Here is a 9,382-nt window from a genome sequence, read left to right on the forward strand (position 1 = left end):
GATCTACCATTTAGTGGCTTACATATGTGGCTCACCACGGAGTGGGTTTGGATTTTTTTATTTTAGTTTTCCTTTTCTTGAATGTATTCCACATTGCAAAGAGCTCTACATGTTTTGCAGTTCAGACTTTGATGGTGGTGCCTGTAGAGCAACGAGGAGAGGACAGTCAGAAGGTCTTGACTCTGGGAGTTGACAGTTTGGCTATGCATAGAAAGAGGTTATGCAACTGAAGAAACTGATGTGTGGTACTTAGCTCCCTTGGTGATTAGTACTCTGGTAAAGGGGGATGTAGAAAAGCAAGCTAGGACACAAGATGCTTGCAGTGAAACACAGGAAGAGTAGGTAGGACAAGGAAGAGGAAGGCCAGCCTGATACACCGTGCTCCTTCACTCTCTTTCAGAAGGACCCTGTGTGAACTGTTTGGTTCCTTTAGATACCATACAGGCTACTGTTCTTCAGGAGTGCAGAAACATTAGCTGGGTTTTAGAGCCAAGCAGATCTACATTAAAAACCTCTTACTCCTGACTTCAAAATCTACTGTAGAGTTACAGTAATGAAAACAGTGTGGTATTAATATAAAAAGAGACAAATGGACCAATGGAATCAAATTGAAGACCCTGATATCAATCCACACACCTATGACCACCTGACTTTAAACAAAAAAGCTAAAATTTTAAAATGGAAAAAAGAAAGCATATTCAACAAATGGTGCTGGCATAACTGGATGTTGATAAGTAGAAGAATTCATATAGATCCATATATGTCCCCATGCACAAAACTCAAGTCCAAATGGATCAAGACCTTAACATAATACCAACCACACTGAACCTCATTGAAGAGAAAGTGGGAAATACATTTGAACACATTGGCACAGAAGACCACTTCCTAAACACAACCCCAGTAGCACAGACACTGAGAGCAGCAATGAATAAATGGAACCTCCTGAAACGGAGAAGCTTCTGTAAAGCAAAGAACACTGTCAACAATACAAAACAGCAGTCTACACAATGGTAAAAGATCTTCACCAACCTCATATCTGACTGATCTTCAAAATATATAAAAAACTCAAGAAGCTAGACATCAAAAGATCAAATAACCCAATAAAAAATGGGGTACAGAGCTAAACAGAGAACTCTCAACAGAGGAATCTCAAATGGTTGAAAGGCATTTAAGGAATTTTTCCACATCCTTACTCATCAAAGAAATGCAAATCAAAACAACACTGAGATACCATTTTACACCTGTCAGAATGGCCAAGATCAAAAACTCTAATGACAGTTTATGCTAAAGAGGTTGTGGAGTTAGGGGAACACTCCTCCATTGCTGGTGGGAGTGCAAACTTGTACAGCTGCTTTGGAAATCGGTATGGCATTTTCTCAGAAAATTGGGGATCAACCCACCTGAAGACCCAGCAATACCACATTTGGGCATATATCCAAAGGATACATACTCACATCATAAGGACATTTGTTCAAAATGTTCATAGCAGCATCATTTGTAATAGCCAGAATCTGGAAACAACCTAGATGCTCTAAGAGAGATACATGGATCTGCCTTGGAAGGGGGGAAAGTCAATATCTCCTGGGTGAATTGGGAGCTTGGGGCAGGAAGCAGGGCAGAGGGTGCAATAAGAGAGGGGAGGTGGGAAGGAGTGGGGAAAATGCATAACTCAATACAATAAATGAATAAATAAATACCTCTTACTTGTATTCAATTCCTGATTTCTGACTTGGGATAGAGATCTAGGACTCTCATCTCACTGATCAGAACCTTTGTAAGGGTTCAGGGAGAAATGAAACAGAGGACAGTGCCTTTCTTATCCTGATGAGAAGTCCAATGTAGCAGCTTGAATGAAAATGGCCCCCTAGGCTCATAGGGACCAGCACTATTGGGAGGCATGGCCTTGTTGGAGAAAGTGTGTCATTGGGGGTGGGCTTTGAGGTCTCAGATGCTCAAGCCAGAGCAGTGGCTCACCTTTTGTTCCTGTTGCCTGAGGATCCAGATGTAGAACTCCCAACACCATGTCTACCTGTGTGCCTCCGTGTTTCCCACTAGGATGGTAACGGACTAAGTCTCTGAACTGTAAGCCAGCCCCAAATAGATGTTTTCCTATGTGAGAGTTGCCATAGTCGTGGTGTCTCTTCACTGCAAGTGAAATCCTAAGACACCTAGAGCACATGCTCAGTTCCATGTACTGTCACGTGCTTGGACCTCAGATCCTTTCTATCTGCCTTGGACTTTGTCTCATTTCCTTTTTTGTTGTTTTTGCCTCCTGCTCCTCCAGGTCTTTGCCTTTCTCTCTCTTGGACTTGGTGTTGTTCAAATCTGGTTATTTCCTTTCCTGGGAATATGCTGCTCATGTAGCCATTGCTTCCTGGACTTAGAATCTAAGGTTGAATCTGAGAGCAAGGAGCAGCTCCCCAGGCAGTAGGGTGCATGTCCTCAGAGCTTTCTCTTGACAGGAGGAGGGCAGCTGGAAGTTGCTCTGTAGATCAGCCCCCGCTGTGCAAGGAGATCTATTTATTCTACAGCACTGTCATCAACTGAAGGAGGAATTTTGATGCTACTCTGAGAAACCTACTGGTAGTGACATTGGGCAAGATTTTAATGGCATATTTATTTATTTATTTATTTGCCACTTGCAACTATTTGTTGTACAGAATGTGAATTAAACTTTACATGGTATACTTCTTTTCAGTTATCATCCCTCTTAATGTTCCCTGTCTGTCACATCTGAGTGGAGAGCAAGCTGAAGGCCTGAAGTGGCTGTCAGCTCTAAAATTCTGGACAGATGATTTTAATCTATCTGAGTGAACAATAATTATTTGGGACTATTGCTGAGAGGCTAACCTTGGAGAACACTGAGCTTTAAAAATATTGAATTGAGTAAACTTTGAAGATTTATTATTTTCCCTCTGATTTATAAGTATAATATATATGCTCAGAGTAAAAACTAGAAATACAGAAAACTACCATCAAAGTTAAATTTGAGTATATGCTCAAAGTCAATCTGTCTTCCCTATGTCCCCCTGTAAACCAATACCCAATACCCAATCCCCCAAGTCAACTAGATTTGGAGTGCATATATGGGCTAGTTTTTTCCTAATTTAGAAAATACATTTATTTATTTACTATGTGTGTGCACAGGTGTCCATTTGCATTCGAACATGTTTCCAGGCCTTTGTGTGGAGGTCAGAGGACAACTTGTGGAAGTCAGTTCTCTCTTTCCACTATGTAGGTGCAACTCAGTCCATCGGGTTTAGGAACAAGTGACTTTAATGACTGGGCCCTGGATTTGTGTATATATATATATAGTTTTCCTTCTTAAATACAGTTGTGTAGCTGGGTATATCTGAGGGGCCCTTGACTGCAGGACCAGTATCTATCTCTGGTGCATGAGCTAGCTTTTTGGAGCCCATTCCCTATGGATGGATTTCACGACTAACCTTAATGTTGCCGGGGGGGGGCTTGATCCTGCCTCAGTTTAATGGGCCAGGCTTTGTAGAACCACTATGGAATCCCTTACCCTGTGGGAGGAATGGATTTGGGGAGGGCTGGGAAGGAGACAAGGGGGGTGGGAGGAGAACTGTGGTTAGAATGTAAAATAAAATTTAAACAAATATACTTTAAAAAATGGTATCATGTAGGCCAGGCTGGTCTGGAATTCCCCGTGTGTAGCTTCTACCTTGTGAGTGCTGGGATTAGTTTCACCACATCTGCTTTTATGCAGTACTGTATGCACTGGCTGGTTTTGTGTGTCAACTTGATGCAAGATAGAGTCAACAGAAGAAGGAGCCTCAGTTGAGAAAATGCCTCCACGAGATTCAGTTGTAAGGCATTTTCTCAATTAGTGACCAATGGAGGAGGACCCAGCCCATGGAGCCATCCTTGCCTAGCGATCCTGGGTTCTATAAAAAAAAAAACAGGCTGAGCAACCCAGGGAAGCAAGCCAGTATGCAGCAGCTCTCCATGGCCTCTCCATCAGCTTCTGTCTCCAGGATCCTGACCTATTTGAGTTCCTGTCCTGACTTCCTTTGGTGATAAGCAGTAATATAGAAGAGTAAGCTGAATAAACCCTTTACTCCCCACTTGCTTTTTGGTGTTTCGTTGCAGCAATAGAAACCGTAACTGGGGCAAGTACTGAGGGTTAGCCGCAGGACTTCTACAAGTTGTGCAAGATCTCTACCAACTGAACTTCCCCTGCATTTTAATGTCTTTTAATTCTTTATCGGTGCCACCTTCTTTTTTTGTGGTTTGAAGAATATTTATCTATGACACTTGAAAAAGATCTTTTACTATCTTTCTGCCTTCTCTTGTTGTATTGTAGATGTATCTACTGGGGATGGGCACCCCACAATCAGTTGTTCCCTGAATTTTGGCCAGTTGTAGCTTTCTTATCCAATACTGATTAGTCAATACTGAAATCATATACCTACAAGCAACGTTAAGCAGACTCAGCAGGTTGCATTTATATATTCATGCATTTATGTACATGTGTAAAACAATAGTAGTTAAGGAAACAGAGGCCATGAGTGCCAGGGGAAGTGAGGGGAGAACATGAGAGGACTTGGATGAAAGGGAGGAAAGAAATCATGTAATTGATTTAAACAAATAGCAAAACAATTAAAAATCTAAAGACACTTCTCTATTTTAATTCTCATATGATGAAATATATTTATTTTGATACTCTTCTCAAAAGCTTTATTATGGTTTTAATTAAATAATTTTATTATTATTCTATTAAAATGTGAGTGACTTAGCACTTAGTTTTTTGTGACCATTTATAATACATCTTTCCTTATTAAATTTTTTATTTTTATAGAAAAAGTTAGTAATTTTCTTCACAGTTCCTCTCTGTTTCTAAATTAATTGAATATTAGGTGCTTTATCTGGCAGTCTGTATCTATTAATGACTTTCCTTTCCACATTGAATTATCAATTTTTCCAGGTATACTTTTTTTTTAATCCTGTAGTTATCCAATTTTTTGAAATTCTATTACTGGGTGCATGCTGTTTTTGTTGTTGTTGCTGATTATTTGGAAAATAATGAAATATGTAATTATATATGTTTACATCTAGTACACAGTATGTATATGTTTATTTATACTTTCTTTTATGTTTTCCATTTTTTCCTATTGTGTCAACCAGTAATCCCCAAACAATGGCAAACTAATGGTAATCTTGGCAGGCATTTTCTCTTGCTCCTGAATTTAATGGAATGCCTCTAAAATGAATCATGGAGAATAATGCTGGTCTTGGGTTGTGGTGTGTGATTTTTGTCACAAAGAAGACATATGCTTTAAATTTTGGTTTTACTGAGAGGGTCTACTCCTTACCATTAATAGGGTTCTGATTTAATCAAATAATTTTTTTCTGCTTCTGATCAGGTAATAAAATTTTATTTTCTTTCTCTAAGTTATTGAGGTCCTACAGCATTTTAACAGATTTACAAATACTAAATATTCCTCATATTCATGGATTATTTTTGACATAGTCATGCTGCATATTTATTTGAATTTATTCAGTTTTACAAATATTCACATTCAAGTTTACAATTGATTTATGGTGTTCTTTCATTTTATATTTTTCTCAGATATTTAGTTGAAGAAATTCCCTTAAAATATTTATGTTCATGGTCATTTGGGGCCTTACTTCTCATTCCTTTAAGATTTCTAAGTCCATATAAACATGCTTTAAAGAACTATAATCCTCTTTTTATTTAAATTAGAAACAATCTTATTTTACATGTCAATCCCAGTTCCCTCTCCCTTCCATCCTCCCACTTCCTCTCCACTCCTGTCCCATCCCCCATCCACTCCTCAGGGGGATCAGCAGATTCTGTCACATCACTTGGAACAGGGCCTAAGCCTTCCCTTGTGAATTTAGGCTGAGAGAGTGTCCCTCCATGGGGGGGATGGTTCCACCACAAGAGGCCCCAAAGATCCTCTGCCTCTTTCTCTTTTCCTTTTCTGTTTCTAATATTGAGCATGTTTGACTCTTATTTCTTTTTTGATTCATATTTATGTTACTCCATAAATGTTTCCCGACCAAAGAGTTGACTGAACCCTCATCTGGCTTTTATGAGCTTTTAGAATGTTCCAATGAATACTGTTTACCTGTTCTCAGCAAGGTAGTCCTAAAGAGAATGCTCTGGTTTTAACAAAAATAATTCCTAACAGTAGAAAAGTAGATAAGTAAGACTTTCACAAAATAAGCTTAGATGAAAGAGGATCCCAATAATTGGAGCAAAACTGATCCCAGTCCCCAAATAGAAGCACAATATTTCTCTCAATCTTATATCATCAGACTCACTGCAGTGCCATCAATAGTCACCTTAAGAGCAATGATGACAGCAGACCTCACCAGCAACACACCTACAAATGGGCTGGTAATCCAGGGAGTAGGAAGACCCCGTAATAGCAATGTGAACGAACTCCAGGTGGTATGGTTCCTGAACCTGAACCTATGTGTTTGTATTCCTCACTCTTAAATTAAAAATGCATTCTTAATTTAAATGTGTTAAAGTAGACAGGTTATTTTGATTTTTTTTTCTGTAAAAACAGAAATCACACATGGTAGGTGATATACTTGTGCTTGCTTTAGTGGTAAAAGTCATTGAAATCCAGTTCACAAAAAGTTTCATGATGAACTAGAATGACATTGTTTGTTAGCAACCAAATTTCCATACCAGGGAAATACATCATCATACACAAGAAGAAACAATTTTTGGAAGAAGTTCTTTTTCTGATTTACGTATTTATTTGTGTATTTATTTTGAGATATGATCTTATTTTGTAGCTAAGGCTGGCTTGGAACTTACTATGTAGTCCAGGTTGACCTTGACTCAATAGCTTCCTGCCTCAGCTTCTGAGTGTGGAGATGAGAGGTATGGACTATTATGGCCAACAAGAGCAAACTCTTGGAAAAAGAATGTGTGTGCCGCTTCTGTGTAAAGCCGTTATCAGATGACCTCTGAATAGCACATGAGAGCACATTGGCTGCATGCACTGAGCTACTCTGATACATTTTCTGTAGTCTACAAAGGGCAGCCCCTCAATAACTATTTAAAAACCCCTGCTGTTTTATGGGAGTTGAGGTAGAAGACTGTATCCCTGAAGTTAGAGATGGAGCAGCTGTGTCTGCTGCACTAAAAAGAGTCCCCCACCATGTGAAACATCTCTCCATCTAGGTAAGGAAATGGACCAACGAAACTAGGTTCAGGCCAGGAGGGTCATTGATGCAGTTAGAACAGAGTATTAGAATCTTCAGAATGCACCAAAGAGGATGATAATGACATATGTATACATACATACATACACATGCACTCACATATATTGCTGAGTCTCATAGCAAAACTTTTCATAGATTCATCAAACCTTAAGATAAGAAATATGCATCTGTTTTTTCTCCCACAGAAAGATAAGCAATCCAAGTCTGATGATTTTTTTTTCTTTCAAGCAGACATTTTTGAAGAAACAAACACAGTTAATCTGTCCCTTCAAGGTAAAGATGATATTTTAACAAGTGAGAATCTGTTATTATTATTATTATTGTTATCATTGTGTTAAGGACACACAGTACATTTTGAAAACAGATGTCTGAGCTGTTTCATTCTTACATGATTTTGTAAACAATGTATGCCATAGTATTTCTCCCGAAAATCACAGAAGAAAAAAAGTCTCACATAAAAAAAACATTCAAAGAAGCTTGTTGGTTTTAGCTTATTTGGTTAGAAAAAATCAAAACACATTACCTTCTAGTTATTTGGTGTGAATAGCTGATTGACAGGTGGGATAATGGAAAGTTACTAGCATAATTTTAGCAAAGAACCTTTTCATAATGGATTCAGAAAGTGCAGCCAACAATGTGATTCTTGTATGTGGCTGTAGGCATTTATCAGTAGCTTTTCCATCACCATGAAATTGCAGTATTGATAGACTTGCATCTTGATAATGTCATGGAGATTTTTATATTTTGCCTCTGTGCCTTCATGGGTTAGTTTCTCCAAATGGAAGGTCATTCAGAGCACTGGTGTGTGTGGGATTAGTGGTCTAGCCTTTGCTTCCTTAGCATTTTTTCTCACATTCACCATAGCCACTCTTGAGACAGGGTTTGAGAATACTACTTCACAGCCTGTCCTGTGGAGGCTATCTGCAGGCTGTAGTGGCATACCAGCTATTTCAGCAGAATTAATGGCTATTCTGTCTATCTGCAGGCTGTAGTGGCATACCAGCTATTTCAGCAGAGTTAATGGCTATTCTGTCTATGGGTTTTGCTTGATTGTAATTATTTGTTATGTTGCATGCAGCACATGCTTTTTCCTTTGAATATTAGAATATCACTATAGAGTGTACCTTTTCTGAGGGTAAAATAACCCTAAGTGCTTTGCTTTAACATTTTCTGTTTGGCTTGGAGCTTACTTTGGAATGAAAACAGAGGTTTTATGTTGGAATGAACATCACTCCTCCGCTTTTACTGTTTGGTTTATTTTAAATGATATTGCATTTTTAACCTTCTTATATCATATTCTGTGTTGGATTTTTGGAAACAGTTTGTAGTCACAGTTCTTCCTGCAGCTCATTGTAGTCTCTTGTTTTAGAATGGCAATTTAACTGATTTATATACTCATTGTCAGCGGTATTTTCAATGTCGTTTTTTTTTTATCTAAATTTTTGCCTTTCTCTAACCTATCCACTTCCCAACTCTTCAATTTATGTACTAATTTTGATTTTCTTTCTAACCTATGTAGCAAGTAACAGGCTCTATAACTAATTTTTTAACTCTACAAATAAATATATTTAATTAAGAACACCTCATTACAACTTTCTGTAATTGTTTGCACCAAACATTAAAACAAAGGGGGATTGGAGATTTAGCCCCACCATAGACTGCCCCCCCCAGCAAGCACAAGGCCCTGGGTTTGGTCTCTAGACCAAGAAAAACAAATAAATAGAAAGTTAAAGAAGCAAGCTTATTGTTGCTAAAAGTTTCAATGTTTCATTTCTGGTAGGAGGAGGTCTCCTCTGTCCACTGTGTATCTAGACTCACACTGGGGTTGCCAGACTTCGGCTGCAAGTGTTTGTGCCCACTCAGCCATCTTGTGGGCTCAGCTTTTATCTGAAAGAAATTTCAATGATAATTGTTTAGTTTTGCTAATTATCTTCAGTTTTAGAATAAATTTTGGCATTTCTTTGAAATCTACTTACAACAAACACCCAGCCAAGTCTTTACTTGTGGAGTTTTATTCGGTAGCTACCAAGTTTTCATATTTTTGTCTCTGAATATCTTGGTTTCTACTTACATTAGCTCAAGTACATTTAAAAAAATTATGCCAAGGATGTTCTAGTCACCTGCTTGCGCTTAGGTTGATATTTCATCCCTC

Source organism: Mesocricetus auratus, unplaced genomic scaffold (genome assembly GCF_017639785.1).
Source record: "Mesocricetus auratus isolate SY011 unplaced genomic scaffold, BCM_Maur_2.0 Super-Scaffold_100006, whole genome shotgun sequence".
Lineage (NCBI taxonomy): Eukaryota > Metazoa > Chordata > Mammalia > Rodentia > Cricetidae > Mesocricetus > Mesocricetus auratus.